The sequence below is a fragment of the Triticum urartu genome, unplaced genomic scaffold (genome assembly GCF_056163025.1).
Source record: "Triticum urartu cultivar PI428250 unplaced genomic scaffold, HENAU_Tu73 scaffold2, whole genome shotgun sequence".
NCBI lineage: Eukaryota > Viridiplantae > Streptophyta > Magnoliopsida > Poales > Poaceae > Triticum > Triticum urartu.
This window is the reverse complement of record NW_028260368.1, coordinates 10,192,673-10,201,259: the sequence shown is the minus strand read 5'-3', so window position 1 is coordinate 10,201,259 and position 8,587 is coordinate 10,192,673.

The window sequence follows — 8,587 nt, the reverse complement described above, 5'->3', positions numbered from 1 at the left end:
ACGGGATAGACCTCAACAGAAAACTGTTGAGTAACGGCAGCAAGTGATTGAGTTCAGTAGTTCCTCATAGAAAATTATTGGCTCTAGAGATATGGTAATATGGAGAAGACAAAATTGTTTGAAGCACGCACAGAACCGGAAGCGCCCCTTGTTTCAAAGAGAGGAGGACGGGTTATTCACATTTAATTTGATGGTCAGAGGCAAATTGAAAGCTAAGCAGTGGTAATTAAGACCCCCGGGGGAAAATAGGGATGTCTCCTACGTTACCCATAATATGTGGAAGTATCGACGTAATTTCATAGAGTCATTCGATCTGAATGCTACATGAAGAACATAAGCCAGATGACGGAACGCAGAGACCTAGGATGTAGAAGATCATAACATGAGCGATTCGGCAGATTTGGATTCCTTTCCTATATATCCACTCATGTGGTACTTCATCATATGATTCATATAAGATCCATCTGTCTAGAGATCGTCATATACATCTAGAAAGCCGTATGCTTTGGAAGAAGCTTGTACAGTTTGGGAAGGGGTTTTTTGAGAGAAAAGAAGAATCTACTTCAACCGATATGCCCTTAGGCACGGCCATGCATAACATAGAAATCACACGTGGAAGGGGTGGGCAATTAGCTAGAGCAGCAGGTGCTGTAGCGAAACTCATTGCAAAAGAGGGTAAATCGGCCACTTTAAGATTACCATCTGGGGAGGTCCGTTTAGTATCCCAAAACTGCTTAGCAACAGTCGGACAAGTGGGTAATGTTGGGGTGAACCAAAAAAGTTTGGGTAGAGCCGGATCTAAGTGTTGGCTAGGTAAACGCCCCGTAGTAAGAGGGGTAGTTATGAACCCTGTGGACCACCCCCATGGGGGCGGTGAAGGGAAAGCTCCCATTGGTAGAAAAAAACCCACAACCCCTTGGGGTTATCCTGCGCTTGGAAGAAGAACTAGGAAAAGGAAAAAATATAGCGATAGTTTTATTCTTCGTCGCCGTAAGTAAATACGTAACTAGGAATATGGAAAATTGCATTTTTGGAATTTGCAATAATGCGATGGGCGAACGACGGGAATTGAACCCGCGCATGGTGGATTCACAATCCACTGCCTTGATCCACTTGGCTACATCCGCCCCTTATCCAGCTAAAGGATTTTTTTCTTTTTTCCATTGATCATTATTCTATTTATTCTGACCTCCGTACTTCGATCGAGATATTGGACATAGAATGCCACTCTTTAAAAAGGAAAAAAGGAGTAATCAGCTGTGACACGAAAAAAAACGAATCCTTTTGTAGCTCATCATTTATTGGCAAAGATAGAAAAGGTCAATATGAAGGAGGAGAAAGAAACAATAGTAACGTGGTCCCGGGCATCTAGCATTCTACCCACAATGGTTGGCCATACAATCGCGATTCATAATGGAAAGGAACATATACCTATTTACATAACAAATCCTATGGTAGGTCGCAAATTGGGGGAATTCGTGCCTACTCGGCATTTCACGAGTTATGAAAATGCAAGAAAGGATACTAAATCTCGTCGTTAACTGAATTCTGAATAGAAAGATTAAGAAGAAAAAAAGATTCAAAATAAAGACAGAAATACCCAATATCTTGCTAGAACAAGATATTGGGTATTTCTGTCTTCAAAAATTCTTATATGTTAGCAGAAAAACCTTATCCATTAATAGATGGAACTTCAACAGCAGCTAAGTCTAGAGGGAAGTTGTGAGCATTACGTTCGTGCATTACTTCCATACCAAGGTTAGCACGGTTGATGATATCAGCCCAAGTATTAATAACGCGACCTTGACTATCAACTACAGATTGGTTGAAATTGAAACCATTTAGGTTGAAAGCCATAGTACTAATACCTAAAGCAGTGAACCAGATTCCTACTACAGGCCAAGCAGCCAAGAAGAAGTGTAAAGAACGAGAGTTGTTGAAACTAGCATATTGGAAGATTAATCGGCCAAAATAACCATGAGCAGCCACAATATTATAAGTTTCTTCCTCTTGACCAAATTTGTAACCCTCATTAGCGGATTCATTTTCAGTAGTTTCCCTGATCAAACTAGAGGTTACCAAGGAACCATGCATAGCACTGAATAGGGAACCGCCGAATACACCAGCTACACCTAACATGTGGAATGGATGCATAAGGATGTTGTGCTCTGCCTGGAATACAATCATAAAGTTGAAAGTACCAGAGATTCCTAAAGGCATACCATCAGAAAAGCTTCCTTGACCAATAGGGTAAATCAAGAAAACAGCAGTAGCAGCTGCAACAGGAGCTGAATATGCAACAGCAATCCAAGGACGCATACCCAGACGGAAACTAAGTTCCCACTCACGACCCATATAACAAGCTACACCAAGTAAGAAGTGTAGAACAATTAGCTCATAAGGACCACCATTGTATAACCACTCATCAACAGATGCAGCTTCCCAAATTGGGTAAAAGTGCAATCCGATCGCCGCAGAAGTAGGATAATAGCACCAGAGATAATATTGTTTCCATAAAGTAAAGAACCAGAAACAAGGCTCACGAATACCATCAATATCTACTGGAGGGCAGCGATGAAGGCGATATAAATACAGAAGTTGCGGTCAATAAGGTAGGGATCATCAAACACCGAACCATCCGATGTAAAGACGATTTTCAGTGCTAGTTATCCAGTTGCAGAAGCGACCCCACAGGCTTGTACTTTCGCGTCTCTCTAAAATTGCAGTCATGGTAAGATCTTGTTTATTCAAATTGCAAGGACTCCCAAGCACACGTATTAACTAGAATATAGATAATAGAAGGCTTGTTATTAACAGTATAACATAGACTATATACCCATGTCAACCAAGTCAGCCCAAAGATTAGCTATCCATATAACTAAATTAACCAAACCAATAATTTTGTATTTGTAAATGAAGTGAGTCAAAGTGAAAAACTTTGATGGGTCTTTTCTATATGGGTGCCCGGGACTCGAACCCGGAACTAGTCGGATGGAGTAGATAATTCTCCTTGTTACAATAGAGAAAAATCCCTCCCCAAATCGTGCTTGCATTTTTCATTGCACACGACTTTCCTATGTAGAAATAGCCAATTTCTATTCCAAAGAGAAGTTCTACTAATTTTTTTAATTAGTAAGTTGATTCACCTACTCTTTATTATAATAAAAAGAACATTTCAGAATGAAAAATAGAAAAGTTTTTTCTTGATCATTTATCAACCCTTTCTGTTTCTTAATTTCGTCTAATGATTAATTAAGAGGGTTGACCAGGTCATTGATACGTATAATATCCAAATACAAATACGCTCAGTGTGTGATCCACAGAAAGAAAAAAGAGTTGTTTTGGTGAACATCAAAGAAAAAACTTGCTCTTCTTCCATAAAAAATTCTTCTAAAAATGCCGAACCCAATCGTTGCATAAAAGTTCGTACCGTGCTTTTATGTTTACGAGCTAAAGTTCTAGCACATGAAAGTCGAAGTATATACTTTAGTCGATACAAAGTCCGTTTTTTCGAAGATCCACTATGATAATGAAAAAGATTTCTACATATCCGACCAAATCGATCAAGAATATCCCAATCTGATAAATCTGTCCAAATGGGTTTACTAATAGGATGCCCCGATCCAGTACAAAATTGAGCTTTTGATAAGTATCCTATGAGGAGAGTAGCGGGGACTATGGTATCGAATTTTTTCATTCGAGTATCTATTAGAAATGAATTCTCCAGCATTTGATTCCTTACTAACAAAGAACTTTTTGTACACTTGAAAGGTACCCCATAAAATCGAAGCAAGAGTTTGCTAATTGGTTTATATGGATTCTCGCGGCTGAGTCCAAAAACAGAAATAATATTTGCCAGAAATTGATAAGGTAGCATTTCCATTCTTCTTCAAAAAAAAGTGCCTTTTATGCAAGAATTGCCTTTCCTTGATATCGAACATAATGCATAAGAGGATCCATAAAGAACCATAGGGTTTTCCGAGAAAAACCAGGGTACATTATCCCAAAATGTTCCATCTTCCTAGAAAAGTGGATCGTTCCAGAAAAGTTCCAGAAGATGCTAATGGTAAGCAAGAAGATTGTTTACGAAGAAACAACAAAAAAAATTCATATTCTGATACATAAGAGTTATATAGGAATTGAAATAGTCTTTTATTTTCTTTTTGAAAAAAAAAAATGGATTCATTGAAGTAATAAAACTATTCCAATTCGAATAATAGTTTGAGAAAGAATCGCAATAAATGCAAAGATGGAACATCTTGGATACGGTATTGAAGGAGTTGAACCAGGATTTCCAAATGGATAGGATAGGGTATTTCTATATGTGATAGATAATCCAAATGCAAAAATTTGTCTTCTAAAAAGGGAAATATTGAATGAATAGAGCGTAAATTCTGAAACTTTGGTATTTCTTTTTCTTTCAGACAAAAAAATTCCCGTAGCGAGAATGGGATTTCCACAACGATCGCAAACCCTTCAGATAGAATCTGAGAATAAAACTCAGAATAAAAATAATTTTTGTAATCCAATAATCGATCTTGGTTAGGATGATTAACCGAGTTATCCAAAAAATTCTGCTGATACATTCGAATAATTAAACGTTTCACAAGTAGTGAACTAAATTTCTTGTTATTACAACTAACAACTATTTCCACAGGTTCAGAACCATTTAATCCATAATGGTGGGCAAATGCATAAATATATTCCTGAAAGAGAAGTGGGTAGACAAAGTATTGTTGACGAGATTTATGTTTTTCTGAATACCTACGAATTTTTCCATTTGTATTTCTACTTGAATCAGAGAGAAGAAGCATTTCTCGGTTTATCGAATGATGATACATAGTGCAATATGGTCAGAACAGGGTGTTGCATTTTTAATACAAACCCTGGAAAGAAAGGAGTCTAATCCACAGATCTTTTTCTGCTCCTTTTCTACCCAATTAGTTTATGTTTGTTCTAATTAAAAAAAAAGAACAGAACAAGTTTTTTATTTTTGCAGGCCAATCGCTCTTTTGACTTTGGAATACAGCCTCTTTATCAATATACTGCTTCTTTTACACATTCAATCCATAACATCCTTATTCAATCATAATCAAGAATAATTAGGATTTCTAAAAAAAAAAGAAAAAATAAAGGGTCCACTCATAGGAAAACCCAACCTTTCCCCGCATCCGGCACTAATCTATTTTTAACGTCTAATTAGAGCGGGGAATCAATTGCCAATTAGGAAGTTCAGCTCGTTGCTTTTTATTTACCAGAATTGAGCCAGCTCTATCCATTTATTCATTAGACCCAGAAAATCGTAATTTGGATTCCATTCAAAAAAGATTGATTTTATTACGACATCTATTTTTTCCATTCATTACCTTTGAGGATCAGTCGTGGTCTTCTAGACTCTACAAGAGTCTGGACGAATTTGTTGTTTCATCCAATGTGTAAAAGATCATAGTCGCACTTAAAAGCCGAGTACTCTACCATTGAGTTAGCAACCCAGATAAAAAAGGATCTTAGATACGATCGAAATCCAAAAATCAATGGAATTACACCGCGCGCTTCTGTCAAAACATTGAACTAGCAAGACATCAAAAGATTTTTTTTATCGACCATGAAAAACACTCAAATGCCAAAACGAACAGGTCCGGTGAAATTCCACTAAAGTAAAGTTAAAAAAGAGCGACCCTAATCACGATGGCCAAATTCTCCTTATTTTAGCGATTTTTATTACCAAAAAATATATATTATAAAAAATATATATTATATTGATGAGAATACATGCAAGAGGAACACCCTTATCATTTGAGCGAAGTGTAGGCGAAAAATTGAATATGGAGTGAGGATAAGAGACCCATCTATCTACAAATTCTATTTGTTCAATAGACCTTTGTCAATGGAAATACAATGGTAAGAAAACAAATTAGATAGAAAAAGTAAATAAAATAGGGGCTTATGTTGGATTGGCACGATATAATATAAATCCAAATAGGATTAAAAAAGAGGTAAATTGTGTCTAAATAATTAGACAACTAGGAATACTATTAATCTTCTCCTATCCTATTTTTTGATTCATTTAGTTCTTCAATTAACTCAAAGTTCTTTCTTTTTCTTTAAAGAATTCTGCCTTCCTTAAAATATCATAAACAGTTCTTGTTGGTTGAGCACCCTTTTCAAGGAAATAGAGAATAGCTGGAACATTTAAACAAGTTTGATTCTTTATCGGATCATAAAAACCTACTTTTTGAAGATCTCTTCCTTCTCTTCGAGATCGAACATCAATTGCAACGATTCGATAGACAGCTTATTGGGATAGATGTAGATAAACAACGCCCCCCCTAGAAACGTATATGAGGTTTTCTCCTCATACGGCTCGAGAAAATGATTCGAATTTCTGTCGATAATAATAGAAATTAGACTATGACGTGCATTAATTTCCTTACAGAAAAAACAAATTTCATTATACTCATGACTCAAGTGGCTAATTTTGCTTGACAAACTTCGAAGGCAAAATCCTTCCAAAATTTTTGAGTCGTCTTTAAACTCTTTTCTTTGTCTCATTTCGAACTGAATTGACTTTTATTCCTTATTCCTAATCCAACTCTGTTGTTGAGACAATTGAAAATTGTGTTTACTTGTTCTGGAATCCTTTATCTTTGATTTGTGAAATCCTTGGGTTTAGACATTACTTCGGGAATTCCTATTTTTTTCTTCAAAAGAGTAGCAACATACCCTTTTTTCTTATTTCCTTCGATAAAGCATTTATCTCTTCTATAGAAATCTAATAAGAGGGATTGATTCTGATATACTTTTATTGGACTTTCTTCTTATTTTAACCTTTCGATTTATTTCATATATTAGGATAGACTGACAAAGTTGGCCTAATTTATTAGTTTTCACTAACCCTAGATTCTTTCCCTTGATAAAAAAAATTCTGTCCTCTCGAGCTCCATCGTGTACTATGTTACTTAAACCCAGCGCAAATTTGGTTCGGAACGAATAGAACAGGCTATGTCGAGCCAAGAGCATTTTCATTACTATGGAAAATGATGGATAGCAAAATCCACAATCGATCATGTCCTTCAAGTCGCACGTTGCTTTCTACCACATCGTTTTAAACGAAGTTTTACCATAACAAACATTCCTCTTTTCATTGCAAAGTGGTATAGAGAATTGATCCAATATGGATGGAATCATGAATAGTCATTGGTTTAGTTTTTTTATACTAATTAAAACTTGCTATCTATGGAGCAATATGGATAAAAGAAAGTAAGTATTTATCCGGGAAGCCTCCGCCAAGATCCAATTTATTTAAACCCATATTAAAATTCTATCATATGAATGAAACATAGTTTGAAAAAGACGACTAAACAAGTTTGCTTAAAACTTATTTATTCTTAAATTTCCACCCTCAACGGATGGCTCGAGATGATCAATCTTGAAGTGAGAAAAGAAGGATTGACTCTTCCTCAATAAATAAACTATCAACCTCCAAAAAAGTTTAATTAATTTAATTACTAGAATTAGAATTCTAGTAGTAATATATTTTTTCAGTACCAAAAACAATTAACTATAATAACTAAATAAACTATTCCAATGAAAAGATTGAAAGTTTTTGGTAGTTATAGAATTCTCGTACTTCTTCAACTCGAATACCAAAAGGAAGAAAAAAATATGACTAAGTGATTTTATAGTAGAGGCATATCCTGAATGTGCTTGATAGATCCCATTTTTTCATGAAAATAAAGATAGTCAATTTGACTGGACTTAAGACTTTATTATGTTTTCTGAGAAAGAATAAGATATCATTATTCTCTTTAATAAACTTTTGTCTCGTACGGAATACTATATGATTTCACCGTTTGTTTCATCAGAAACAATCTGGGACGGAAGGATTCGAACCTCCGAGTAACGGGACCAAAACCCGCTGCCTTACCACTTGGCCACGCCCCATTTCGGGTTTTATGCGACACTAATAAACACTAGTATGTTTATTTGTTATTCGTCAATACCATTTCAATTACATAAAAAAGGAGGGATATTCTCTTGCTAGTATTCTACACATGCGGATAATATAGAATCAAAAAAATGCATTGATCATTACATGGAATTCTATTAAGATATTATATGAAAGTCGAATTTATTCCACTCTCATTTGAGAGTGCGAATACAAGGAGGTATTTTGTGTTTGGGAAAGTCCGAAGAAAAAAGATTTTGAATCTGCCTTTTCCTTCTTTCCCTTAAAAAAATAACTCAAGAAAAATCCAATTATTTACTCTACAAGAATGAAATGCTTGTTATGCCTAATATACTTAGTTTAACCTGTATCTGTTTTAATTCTGTTCTTTATCCTACTAGTTTTTTCTTTGCCAAATTACCCGAAGCTTATGCTATTTTCAATCCAATCGTGGATATTATGCCTGTTATACCTCTATTCTTTTTTCTATTAGCCTTTGTTTGGCAAGCTGCTGTAAGTTTTCGATGAAATCTTTAGTACTCTGTATGCCAAATTGAATGATGTGTTCATTCCAAAAAAATTTTAAAATGGGTAAAAGCCGAGAAGTTTTATATTTTTATATTATGAACCTTCGATTCT